Raw genomic sequence first — 14,614 nt, forward strand, 5'->3', positions numbered from 1 at the left:
GTCGAGTTTGACTAACAACTAACACTAATTCTTTTCTCTCGCCCTCGTTGCGATTGAGACCTCCCCTTTCTCTTGCCCTAGTTGCAATCGAGACCCTTCTTCTTGTTGCATGCTGTTGTGTGTTTTGGGTTCGGATGCTGACATAATTCCATCAATTGGTTGTCGGGCTCCATGTTTTCCCCTTTTGAGTGTGTTTTGGGTTCGGATGCTGACATAATTCCATCAATTGGTTGTCGGACTCCATGTTTGCCCTTTTGAGTGTGTTTTGGGTTCGGATGCTGACATAATTCCATCAATTGGTTGTCGAGCTCCACGTTTGCCTCCTTGTGTGTGTTTTGGTTCGGATGCTGATGTAAGTCCAGTGATTGGCATTCAGGCTCCACGTTCGCCTTTGCCTGTTTCTGTTTGTGTGCGTGTCAGCCGAGCTACGGATGCTCTGATTCTCCTTCGTCCAAAGGAGATACGTATGCATAGGATGCGATATCCTAGCGAGCATGTGTCGTTTCCCTAGTCCGAACTACTTTGACTCTGATGTCTATGCTTGATAGACTAAGTAGGCCCAGGATGCGATATCCTGCCGAGTCAGTCTTGTCTGTTCTCTTGCGTTTCCTTCAGCCGGTGTGAGTGTGTGTGAGCAGTGTTTTAGCAACCATTTTCCTTCCCTATTGTGCGTGGATCCCGTCGAGTACGACGGATGCGTAGGGGTGCTAATACCTTCCCTTCGCATAACCGACTCCCGATCCCATTCTCTTTGGTCGCGAGACCACGTCTTTTCCCAGGTTTACTTCGAGCGTTTCCTTTCCCTCTTTTGGGATAAATAACGCACGGTGGCGGCTCTGTTGTTCTTGTTCTCCCGCCGGTTTTTCGCGTAATGCGATACCTACATACCTCGTCTGGAACGAGGATCAGGGCGATGTAGTTCCCCTGAAAGGGACTAAATTGCTAACCAGAAACCGGGGAAAGACACACTACTAGGGAGCTGAGACTCGAGCCTAGTGTTGTCATGCATCGTTTACCCTAAGTTCAGTTTTCTATCCTACTTGCATAAACAAGCCTATCCTAACCAGGAAAGAAGCTAGCACACAAGCATACAATCATATATCAAATGAGAGCAAACATCTCAAAAAAGCATGTCAATCAGATATCTATATAGCACGCACTATAGCCAAACAAGGGGCTCACACAATAGGTTTGACTGCCGAAGCGAGTCGTCTGTACGGGCTGGGTTTGCTCTTAACCTTGCCATTACGAGGCTAAGGTGAAGCAGATGAGAGGTGAAGTGAGGATCAGACCTCACAGCTCTTATCCCTAACCAGGGAGAGCTTCTGACAAATGAGCATGGGTCCAGAATGGGGGAACCCTTCTATACTCGATGACTCCGACTCGATTGTGCACTGCACAGATCTTGGGCTTTTGATCTCAATGCTACAACCATGTAATGGGAGCAAGGAGAAGACTCAACTGAATAGTGGGGGATAGATTGCATATCCCTACCTTCCACCAATTGCCTTGATTAAGGACTTTACCTGCTTAGGCACAAAATTAAACAATCACAATCATTGCCTCTTAAGGAGGACTTCAGACATTTATTTGCCCGGCCCGGTAACAGCCGGGTCTCCAGACTACATGAAGTTAGGAAGTTATACCTCAATGCAAGTTGCTTAAGCAAAGCAAAGCAAAAGTTCACAAGGAACTGAGCAACTAAAAGTACCTGGAAACAGTCAAACACAGTTAGTACTCAGACAGACAAAACTAAACAGCAAAAGTTTAATCAGTTAATCTATACAGATCAATGCACAACAAAGCGAGCTCAAAGCTCAATCCCAAACTTCACAACCTACAAAACAATGTTATGTTAGTGTACAAACATCAAACAACATCAATTGCATTTAACTTGATTCATTCTCCTTGTGCATTATGCTTTTGATCCTGAAAAATCAAGCAAATATTAGCAACTAGACCACTAGGCTAAGCCTAGGGTCCAAAGGCAAGAGAAAATCCTAAACAGCAAGGTATTCTCCAACCAAAGTCAAATTAATGTCAAACAAGAGCAAACACCATTGGTCTCATGTTTATATCATTCATTATGCTCATGCTATGCACAAAATAAGGCAAACTAGTTCAAATGAGGCACCAAGCATACAAACAGAACTATTGCATTCAAATTCACATTAAAATAATTCCAAAAATTCTCAAATAAATTACACCTAAACAGGGGATATTCAAGGTCTACCATGTCAAATTTGAGCTCATTTGGGCAAATGGAACCATGTCAATGAAAATCAACAAAAACAGACACAATTATAGGCTCCAAATCACAACATCAACACATGCTTCCACTCCAAAAAATCATATCTCAATGAAAACAATAAAGAAATGGATGAGACCAAAACAGGGGTGTCACATTATGTGTCTATTACAAGCATGCCAAATTTCATGATCATACAATACCATATGAGCATTTCACAAAAGATTTGCCAACCTATGTCACATGAACTTGCAATTTCAACCACCAGAGATGAAAAATACCAAACAATTTGAAAATGCAATGTAAAATTCCACAAAAATTCATATAGCATCTCAACATGTTAATCAACCATCATGCAAAATTTCACATTATTCTACCAAGTATAGGTCACTCAAAAAAATCCAGCAAGTTGACATCATGAGGTGTGACACAAATTGTCACACCTAAGTTCTAAAATTCATATCTCAATGATCAGGTATCAAAAACTCATGAAATTTACATGGAAATAAACAGCATCCAGTCAACAATCATCACAAAAAATTTCAAGAATTTATTTTACATTATGAGCATTTCATGAATCAAATGGTACAAGGTATCAAAACATCATACATGTGAAACAAACCTAGGTCAAATGATATTTTTACCATGCACAACTTTGACCAATAGGTCAAAAAAATTCTACACTCAACAACAAAGTCAACACAACAATTTCCATATTTTTCTGATTTTTCTACAATTTTTGGTGAATTTTTGAACATGATTATGTATTTTTTAGAATTAATTAAAATAATTAAAATTACACAATGGCAATTTTGTAATTAATTGGCGCGGGCGGGAAACAGCTAATTTGAATTTTCAAATGGAAAATTGGATCAAACAGGCTTCTGCGCAAAGCTTCATCATCTTCTCACACGCGATTTTCCAGAATTCTCAAAAATCGAAGAACAACAAATCATCATGGAAATTAGCAAATGGATACTCGTTAGAACCGTATGAACATGAGGAATACGAATATCAACTTATTACAAACTAAAAGTTCCTATATCATGCGAATCGAATCAATTAGGGTTTGGACATGAAACTTCGAATCAAGATTTCTCCTCCTATGATTCATCATTCACAAAACTAAGACTATCACCGTAATCTACATGAAACAAACTATAGAATGCACATAACAATTAAGGCATTGGCGTGATTCGAAAAAATGAGAACCTGTTATGGCAGTGATGGAATCGAAGCTTTTCACGTGTTTTGGCTTCAAACAGTTCACCTAGAAGCTCCAGGAAGATGAATGATGTACTCAAGTTCAATTGATGTTGCTCCTATTGCATGGAAACTCGTTTTGCCATTGATGAATGCACTTTGGACAGCTGTGATTCCACACTCCTTGCATTCCAATCTTCACAAACAGTTGGAGATGATGATGATATGAGTTGAATGCAAAAAGAATTTCGAAGTTTGATCCAAGATTGAGGAAGATTGATGAGTTTGAAGGTTCTTGTGTTCTTGAAATTTTGAGAGAATTTGATGAGTTTGAGATCCAATCTTGGTGAATGTGTAATTCAGTTATGATTAGAATGTGTTTAGGTTTATATATGAATGCTTAATCACCAATTAATCATGTAATTAGCCAAGTTGGAATTGTTAGTGAAAATGGTTATTTTCAAGCTAGGGGCAAAATTGAATTTTCACATGCCAGCTCATGACAGCTCAATGCCACTTCATACACCTTCAAAACACCTGTCATGAGCTGTTGCCACTTGTTGGATGTTCATTGGATGTGTAGTTCTCATTTTCACTATGTGGTAGCTAATTGTCCAATTTTGCACTTTCATTTTTCAAGCCAAATTCCAAACCACAAGCCTTGGCCATGAAATGATGATTCCAACAAATTTTAAATACCATTCATGAGGTGTTGCAAAAATCCCCACTCAAAAATTCCAATTATTTTGAAAGTTGGACAATTTTGCCCTTGGTCCAATTTAACTGTCCAGTTGAAAATTGACCTTTTGCATTGACCACTTTTGGAAAAATCCAATTATGCACCATGAAAGTACATGTCAAATGGAGTTTGTGCATATAAAGAACTTGCAATTTGGACAAAGCATGTGGAAATTATGGCCTCCTGATTACGGGTCATTTTTGAATTTCACTGAGCCATAATTTTCCAACCATACATGGGAATTTTAAGTTCTTGGACTTTTTGGAAAGGTGAGAACAAGATCTACAACTTTCATGTTGAACAATGTTTCATTTGAAGCTTCCTTGGACATCTTATTTTGAGGTCAAAAACTTTCCATTTTTGGAAACTTCAATTACAAGTCACTTTCTATTTTTGGCAGTTTTTGTCCTGACTTGACTTTCTTCATTCTTAAGCTTTGAGATGTCAAATAACACTTGTTCCAACATGAATGAAGTGTATCCAACTCATTTCCACCTTCAAATCCATCAGATCATGTACAGTTGACCACAGTTGACTTTTCATCTGATAGATGAATCTGGCAATGCATAGATCAAATTGAACTCCAATCTTCAACTGAAATGGCTCAAGGGTGAAACCCTAGCCTCAATAAGCACAATATAACCAAAGAATGAACCCCATAACCATCATAAACCCCATCTCCTGACCATGCCCTGATTGGCCCAATGCAACTGATTAGGGTTGACCAGTGGTCAAAACCCTAATCTCAAGGAATCTGCCTCCATCTCTTGATGAAATCAAACCATGATGATGATGATGTATCACTTCAATCAAGATGAAGACCAATATCCTTTGAGAATCATAAAACCCTAATTCACAGCCCAATCCTCAGATGGCTAATGATCAGTCAATAAACCCTAGGCTTGCACTTTGACTTCCTCATCTTCTGATCAAGACTTGGGAGGATAGCTTGCACAATGTAACCACATGATATGCAATATGAAATGCCTAATGACCTAAAATGATATGCAATATGATTAGCTTAGTCCCAAGAGAGGAGGGCAAATTTTGAGGTGTTACAGCTGCCCCTATTCAATCCACTGTGAACCTGTCGATACGAAATAGCCTCGGCTTTCGGATGATCAGGATGAAGAGTGATTGAATACCAAGAACAGACGAACAATTTGCACTCTGATGGGATATAATTAACAGCGCCTGTCAGCATCGGCGAAGAAACAAACTCGAAAAACGTCGACCTGGATACCAAAATAAATGGTAACGCAGGGATAACCATGGCCTGAACACCACACATCCACTCGGGATTATCATTCCTTTCTTTTTATGCTTTTCTTGAACCCCGAAATTTCTGCTGCGTAAACGATCCTCGGATCTCTGCATTTGAACCCCGAAATCTTCTCTTCTTTTTTCATTTTCTTGGCCTGAACACCACCTCGGTCTGAATACCGGAAAATTGGCCTGAATGCCATAAGTACATCGACCTGATCGTCGGAAACTTCTTCGGTCTGAACACCGGAAAATCGGCCTGAACGCCACTTCGGTCTGAATACCGCCTCGGTCTGAATACCGGAAAACTGGCCTGAATGCCATAAGTACATCGACCTGATCGTCGGAAACTTCTTCGGTCTGAACACCGGAAAATCGGCCTGAACGCCACTTCGGTCTAAATACCGCCTCGGTCTGAATACCGGAAAACTGGCCTGATCGCCATAAGTACATCGACCTGATCGTCGGAAACTTCTTCGATCTGAAAATCGGAAACTGGCCTGAACGCCACTTCGGTCTGAATACCGCCTCGGTCTGAATACCGCCTCGGTCTGAATACCGGAAAATCCTTGTACTAATGATCTTTAATCATTGCATTTGAACCCCGGAATCACGCTGATCGCGTAACGTCCTCTGATTTTACTTCCATCTCTGTCTGACGGAAACATTTCCTCCAATATCGCACTACTGGGGAACATTGCTGATCTGACGTCATGATGCTAAACTCCCCGGAGAAACACCCGCATTCTCTGGCGAAACCCCTCTCAAACGGTAACCACGGCTCGAGACTAGCTGAACGCATCACCTTTCCATCTCTGCCCGACGGAAGAAATATTCTCCAGTATAGTACTACTGGGAAACCACCTTTGATCAAATCATGAGGCTATACTACTCGGAGTAACACCTTCATCTTCTGGCAAAACACCTCTCAAACGGTAACCACAGTTTGAGACTAGCTGATGTTTGCAATGATGCATGATTGATTTTTTCTGCGTAATGCTCCATAATTATGGAAATGCTATGCGATTTATTTATTTTTCTATGCAATATGCCATGCTCTATTCTACATGATGAATGCATAAAAAGCATCCCCCTCAAGGGACTCTTCTGGGGAGCACGAGACTCTCTGCCGAGGAACTCGTCACTGCTCCGATCACCACCCTGCCGGGGAATAGCACTGTTGCTGGGAAAATGCCACCCTTGCTGGGGAAAAACCTCCTTTGCACCCAATCCACTCGAGAAACTGCTGGGGATAAACACCACCCACACTCTGTGGGGATACAACAATCTTTGACTTGCTGAGGATATCAATCCTGACTCCGCTTCGGGAAAACCCTCACAGATACCTGTTGACTTCACTGGGGAAACACTCACAGAGACTCTGCTAAGGGAATAGCAATCTCCAGACTCACCTGGGGATGCATCACTCTATCACCTGCTGGGGATAACCATCCCGACCCTGCTAAGGACCTGCATACTACTCCGCTGGGGACAACCCATGCAATCCATATGTAGAATCCCCTCAGCTGGGGATGCAAAATCCGCCCGCTACGGGAATTTGTTCGATCTACTGGTAGGATGAACACTGTTGGAGATATATTTCTTTGAAAAAGACCCGCTCCACTCGGGGAACTGCTGGAGATATATTTCTTTGAACCCGCTCCACTCGGGGATAGCAACCTTCTGGCCTGGCTGCTGAGGAAACATCACTTTAAACCTGCCGGGGATAACCATCTTGACTCGGCTGGAGAAGTTTACAGACCTTGAGTCTGCTGGGGAGCTAGTCCTACGATTATGCTTGGGGACCTAGCTGGGAAATGAGAAAAGTTGGTACAGAACACCCGTCGACTCGTCGAACCACGGTATCCACCTCCCAATCTCGTATCAGCTTTCTACTTTTGATAATTCCCCGACTCGTCTGGACCTTTTCTGCTCCATCATCTTGTATTCCAAGTCGCTCCGCGCTCGACGAGAGACGTACTCCTGGGTTTATACAGAAATTTCAATCTTCCAACTTTGAAGAGTCTTCTTGATTAATTTCAAGGGTCATCGGACGTCTCGTCGTCTCTCCGTCCTTTCTTCATGCACTCGTCCCTGATCGGGCTCTGCGGGGAATTACATACTTTCCAATCTTCCGATTTTGAAGAGTCTTCTTGATTATCATCAAGGATCGTCGTACGTCTCAACGTCTTCGTCATTTTCATTCCTTCGTCCCTGAGCGAACTCTCTGGGGATCTGTTACAAAGCTTCCACATCACAACCTGCAAGTGAGTGAAGAATATCTAACAGTTCCTGCAAAACAGATCGTTAGATAAAACCGTGCCCCAGTCGTATTAAGATCTCAACACTTGAGCCACTCAACCTTCCAAATAAGATTTCAAGCATTCAATCTTATAAACATGCATTGGAAGGAACCTGTATGTCTTAAAATGCAGGATTCTTTATCACAATATCTGGATGTTTTTGCAATCAAAGCGGTAATGAAAAACAAAAACAAAATTATTTGACTGAATATGCATTTATTGATTGGAAAAGTGTGTAGCTCAAATTGAGCAATACCAAGGAAGCAATTCCTGAAAAGAGGTAATTGCGCACAAAAGGAAAAATCTATCCTAATGGCAATGTGAAACCGCGATCTCATCGAGTTCCAACTCGGTTACACCCCATATGTCCTCAGACTCTCCTTGCTTTCTGCCTTCTGAACAAGACGTTTCTGATTGATCCCCACCGGGTATTATCCATGATGCTTTAACCAAAGCGCAAACGATTATGCTAGACGCAGTTGTTCGTTTCAATCCCTCTTCTGCCTGGACCGCCCTTTCGGGTTTTCAGTCTACCGGGATACCCCTTTTTTGCCCAAGTCGCCTTCTCAGGTTTTCGACTTGCCGGGTGTACAATTTTCATTTTATCCCTAATTTTTGCCCGAACCTTTCTTTCTGTTTTTGGTTCGCCGGGATGCCCTTTTTTGCCTGGACTATTTTGTTCTTTTCGTCCAGCGGGTCTCTTCATACGAAGTATTTTTTAACTGCGTCCGCATTCACAGGGGATGGAAAATCTTCGCCATCCATGGTTGTTAACAACAAGGCTCTGCCAGAGAAAACCTTCTTGACCATGCTGGGGAATCGTGATTGGATATCCACTTGCCCCACGATCGTCTCGAGGAGGAAGGATCCTTTTCAGCACCATATCACCTACGTGATATACCCGAGGTCGCACCTTCTTGTCAAAAGCACACTTCATCCGTTGCTGGTATGACTACCCATGACAGATGACTGCTAGCCTCTTTTCCTCTATCAGGCTTAACTCTATCAGCCTCTTGCAATTTCACGTCCATCAGGACTCTCAAAGAGGGAATCTGAACCTCAACGGGTAATACAGCCTCCATTCCATATACCAATGCGAAAGGAGTTGCCCCAATAGATGTACGCACCAATGTTCGATACCCATGCAACGCAAACGGCAACATCTCATGCCAATCTTTATAGGTTACCACCATTTTCTGCACAATCGCACCGTCGGTGCATTCCAACGTTATCCGGGCAACTAAAGCTTATTTACCTTAACCTCCCCATCAGACATCAGAATCCGTTCGGATTCAGGGTCAGGCCCCTCCTCCGGGATCAGTTACTCTCAATCTTTCGATTGGAGCACCTCGAGATGTCCTCATCAGGGAACTCAAACTTCATCGGTTGATAATCCTCAATGGGTTGCGGAGCGATGTAATCAGACAATACACCCCTTGATTGCTTTCTGAGAGTATCCCAAATCAGTCAACATTCTTTTGCTCTTTCGCAACCCGTCCGGTTGATGCTGGATTCTCAAACCCATATTTGATCGGATCTGTCTCGGAAATCCACAAAGTGGTATGAACCAGCATATACTGTCTCAGTCGGCGAGCAGCCTATGCCAAAGTACATCAAGTTTTCTCGAACAGTGAATGTATTGTTTCACAGTCGGTAAACTTTTTGCTAAGGTAAATTGCATGCTCTTTTTGACAAGACTCGTCATGCTGACCCAATACACCTCATAGACCCCTCGAAGGCCGTCAAGTACCAGATTAACAGTCTCTTTCCATAGGGAGGCAACAGAATCAGAGGCTCCTGCAACTTATTCTTTTATTCTTTCAATGCCCCTTGGCAATCATTATTTCACCTGACCGTTTGATTTTTTTTCCAGCTTGAATAAAGGTTTACACATGGCTGTTAGATGAGATGTGAACCATGACAGGTAGTTCAATCTATCGAAGAAACCACGAACCTCTTTTCTTTATCCTCGGTTCAGGCATTTCTTTTTTATTTATTTATTTTTTTTATTTTTTTTTATTTTATATTTTTTTTGCAGGATGAACCTCGATTCCTCCCTTACGATGAACCCCAACATCTTACCGGACCGCACTCCGAATGTGCACTTATTCGGATTCAACCTCAGTTTAAATTGTCTCTACCGGTCAAACGACTTGCCCCGGTCTGCCAGATGCCCCTCTTCTGTTTGGGACTTTGCTATCATGTCATAGCATAGCATTCGACTTCATGATGAACCACATCATGAAACAAAGTCACCATGGCTCTCTGATAAGTAGCACCAGCGTTCCACTTCTCTAGAAGACAGTCTTCTCTCCATGGTAGCGTGTGCACAACGACATCGGTATCCGACCCTGGCATATCCTGACATGACCAGGCGAAAGTATCTACATACTCCTTTCAACAGGGCTACCATTCCGCTCTCAACTCGCCTCTGAAGCGGCTACAATTTTCACTTCCTTCCTGACCTCGGCGGTGCTTGGAATAATAACCTCAATCCGCTCCGCATGCGGCTGAATCACCTTCTCCTCTTGTTTTGACAACCTGGCTAATTCCAGTAGATCACAATCTTCTTCGCCTCCTTCTTCAGCAAGATAGATCGAATTGTCGAAGTCATACGAGGTGTAACCAAGTTGTGATCAACGAGATCCGGAGAATTATTTTTGACTTTGGGACGAGACAAATCAAAAAAGAAAAATGAAAACAAACATTGCCATTTTTATTTTTTTTTAAACTGCAAAAATAAATGAAAAACAGGGAACACCGCTTTTTGACTGAAAAACATCCATTTATTAATGATGCAGAAAATGCAAATTTAAACATGAGGTGGCCCTTACAATGAACCATTACGTGTCGGGCAACACGTATGGCTTTCATGCAGATAAAGACTGAAAACAGCAAATCATTACTCTTCCGGACGAGTGTCAGTGATGATCTTGTTTAGGCCTTCCAGCTTCCTGGTACGCACGGCTTTATCCAACCATCACTCTCGCAGTTACTGTCATTCTCTTCACCCATCCCACAGGCGTGATCCGAATCCTCATCAATTGCACTCACCATTGCCTGACCATGTGCCGGCATGGGATTGGCATTAACGTTTGGCGATGGCGCAAAATTGATAGCCTTGGAATCCACCAGGTCCTGGACAACGTGCTTAAAAGCTTTGCAGTCCTCTACACTGTGCCCGGGAGCACCCGAATGGAATTCACATTTGACATTTTCATCAAAATTGGCTGGCCTCTGATCAGGTCTCATAGGCGCCAAAGTCCTCAACTGTACCAGCCCCATATCTTTCAACTTTTTAAACAGAGCAGCATATGGCATGGGTGGCTTGTCAAAATGACGATCAACCCCCTTTCCTTTCACTTGACTCCCAGCTCCCTGTATCTTCTGGGGATTAGTCTGAGGTTGCTGTCGGACTGCCCGATTACCAGCAGGGATGGTTACTGCAGCAGTGTGCTGGTAGTAACGACCCCTACCGTGTCCTCTCTGGGCGTACACAGCACTCGATCCACCCTCATCCTTGCGCTGGTCGTTACCAAAGGATTTCTTCGGTCCAGATGACGAAGCGTTTCCTTGCATGTTCCCCATCTTCAGCCAATCTTCAATCCTTCCCACCCTTTCGACAATTACTTTCTGCCCCAGGGCGAACTCTTGCATGACATTAATCAGCTCTCCCATCTTCTCTTTCAACTCGAGAATATCAGCGTTGGACGAATTCATCATTCCTGTGTCAACCAAACAGGTTAGAAACTGACACCTGCAAAACAAAAAACAAGTCATTATGCATGAATGCAATGTCTGTCCATATGGGGGACACTTTGTCTCTCGATCCTGGCATCATCGAGACATATAACAATCCGGCGGCAAACTTCTTATATTCAGCATTCAATCTCATCGTGCAGATCGGAGATATGTGATTTGGCATGAATACCCCCAACCATGTGTGTGCTTGTGTAAGTGCATACGGTAAAGCAAATAAAGCTTGAAGATCAATCACTAACTGAAAATCACCATCCATAACCAAAAGAGTGCACAATCAGTGCCATAGTCATACATCAACTCAGATAAAGTCAAATACAATCCTCCAGAATCAGGAAAAGAAATACAGACAAGTGAATTCCGTCAACAAGCCTGACGGTAATCCAACACAAATGAAAGATCTATCTGGATGAGGGTCCCGCAGGTGGCCCTATCTCATCTTCCATCCTCGCGAACTCTGCGGCGAACCTGAGCTCGGTGTTCTCCTGCTGTAGTCTTCCAACTTCCTTCTGATGAATCTTCATCTGCCTGAAGTAATGGTCTCTCTCAGCCATATAGTGATCTCTTTCAGCCCTGATCTTTGCTTTCTCCGCTTCCCACTCTGCAGCAACTACTCTGGCTCTCTCATCTCTCTGATCCCTGACGAGGATTTGCTTCCTCTTCTCATCTTCAATCACCTTTGATGCTCTGAACAGCTTCTCCTTCGTGATGTCGTGCTCCCGGTTGGACGACGCTAAGGCCTGACTGATCTTCCCATAATAGGCTGTATCCATCTCAAAGCGTTTGGCCTCCAAGGCATGTCGCTTGTCTTGATCTTCCATCTTCACTTTGATCTCCTGATTAGCCGCCTGAAAACGAGCAACACTTCTCTCCAATTCAGCTTTCTCTGTAAGCAACTGATCTCTGGCCCTCTTCATCTCAAGGAATTCTTCCATGCTGACGGAAGAACTTGGACCCTCGATCCTAGGACACACAGAATCACCTCCAGGAAATGGTAAAAATGTGAGCTCAATCCTCTTTCGCAACCAATCTTCAAAAAGAGGAAAATACCGGCAATTGACTTTGCCATAGGGAACCTTGCCCTTTCTCTGGATGTTGCGCCATGCCCTAGACACCTGCACCAGCTTGACCTGATAGCCCTCAGCTGAGAAGTAAAAGGACTCCTGAATCTCCCGCTCAAGAGGAGGAACCTCCACAGCAAACCCCATCTGTCTCCTGAGAAGTATCGGGTTGTAGTTGATGCAACCCTGAATTCCTATGAGAGGCACATTGGGGAATCTCCCGCAGCTATATATAAAATCCTGTCCAGCCAAGCCATTATGCGTCCAAGCAATGTCATCAGCCCGCAAACCCATCAACCTGAAGGACCACTTGACACTGGGATCAATCTGAACAAAGGCACCTCGAGAAGGCAAATATCCCATGAACCATCTAAAGAGCAACTGAGAACAGCATCTGACCAGACCACCACGCCTCTTCTCATTCCTGTTATGCACTGAGTAGTACACATCTCCAATCAGAGTAGGAATAGGGTTTCTCTGCATGAACAATCTGATAGCATTATGGTCCACAAAATTCTTCTGATTAGGAAACAGAACAACCCCATAAATGCTCACAGCTATCAAAGCACAAACCGTCTTCCAGTTACCCATAGCAGCATGTTCCTTGGCGTTGGCCTCCAAGAAACTCAAGTGAAAACCAGGTAACTTTCCCTTCTCTTTCAAACCCTCCCTGGTCACTTCCGGACTCAAATAAAGAGCACGGGAAATCCCAAGGACATCAGGCTCTCTCGCAGTAGCACAGAAAGGAATCTGATCTCGGATCTGAATACCCAGAATACTAACATAATCCTCCATCAGAGGCCCCAACAGATAGTCTGGAAATACAAAGCACCTCATCCCCGGATCATAAAACTGGAGGAGAGTGTGGATGGCGCTCCTATCACTGTCAGTGAGTCTGAAAACAGTCTTCAGAATACCGCCGTATGACTCTCTGAACAGCCCCACATGGTCGGGAGTAATCAATGCTATCAACTCCTTCAGCACACCAATCTCTGGATCGAAGAAACTGTAGGCAACGTTGTCTTTCAACCCGGCCCTCATATCTGAGCAGAAAGTCTCTCAACCAGAATCTCGATCAAAAGTGTCCCTGCATATGGGTAAACATGTGTTAGATGCAATTAATGCAAAATGCAATGATGCTGATGAATGAATGCAATGCGTTGCCATCCTCCAAGCCATCTGATCATCTTCACTGAATCTGGTCTCTGAACTGATCATAACCATCTGAGGAATGTGTAACCATCAATCTGACCTACGGGTTCCGAAATAAACGGAAGACAGATACATCATCATCATCATCAACCTCTGAGCAGACATACCATCATCTGAATCGGCCCGGGGAATCCTGAAATAAACGGATCCCCACTGATAAATATCTCGGCCCGGGGAATCCTGAAATAAACGGGTCCCCACTGATAAATATCTCGGCCCGGGGAATCCTGAAATAAACGGATCCCCACTGATAAATCTCGGACAGCACTCCGGCGTCACAACAATAACTGACCATAAATCCGACTTATAAATAGGTCTCTGAATCACAGAACCAAAAGTCACCATCTGAGTCCATCTGATTATGCATCTGAATGAATCACCCTCCCCTCACAGGTAATTTCTAATCAGGTCACCCTAAGGCGGATAATAGTCTCGACAATCGGGCGGAGATACTCAATGGGTTTGCCCTTTCGGGTGTGCCATTGTAGCTCTCTTAAAATCGTCTGAACCAAAGATCCGGGAATGATCGGTCACCAGAGTCAATAGCTCAGAAGAAGTAACTAAGCCAAAGTGAATTATCCCACAATGGAAAGCACTATCGACTGAACCTCGTCCGGCTTGTGGTATGTCACGTTGCAACATTATACTGAAATAGCAAATGAGGAACGTGAGACCCACACTAATCCTAGGTGTATACTCGGGCCTGGGTTTTAGCCCCACTCATAACACCCACCCCAAATAACAGAACCACCTGCAGAGGAAGATGGCAACATGACAGTAATGATGCATGCACATATTTAATGCAAATATAAACAATGGTTAGAAT

This window comes from Lathyrus oleraceus, chromosome 5 (assembly GCF_024323335.1).
Source record: "Lathyrus oleraceus cultivar Zhongwan6 chromosome 5, CAAS_Psat_ZW6_1.0, whole genome shotgun sequence".
NCBI lineage: Eukaryota > Viridiplantae > Streptophyta > Magnoliopsida > Fabales > Fabaceae > Lathyrus > Lathyrus oleraceus.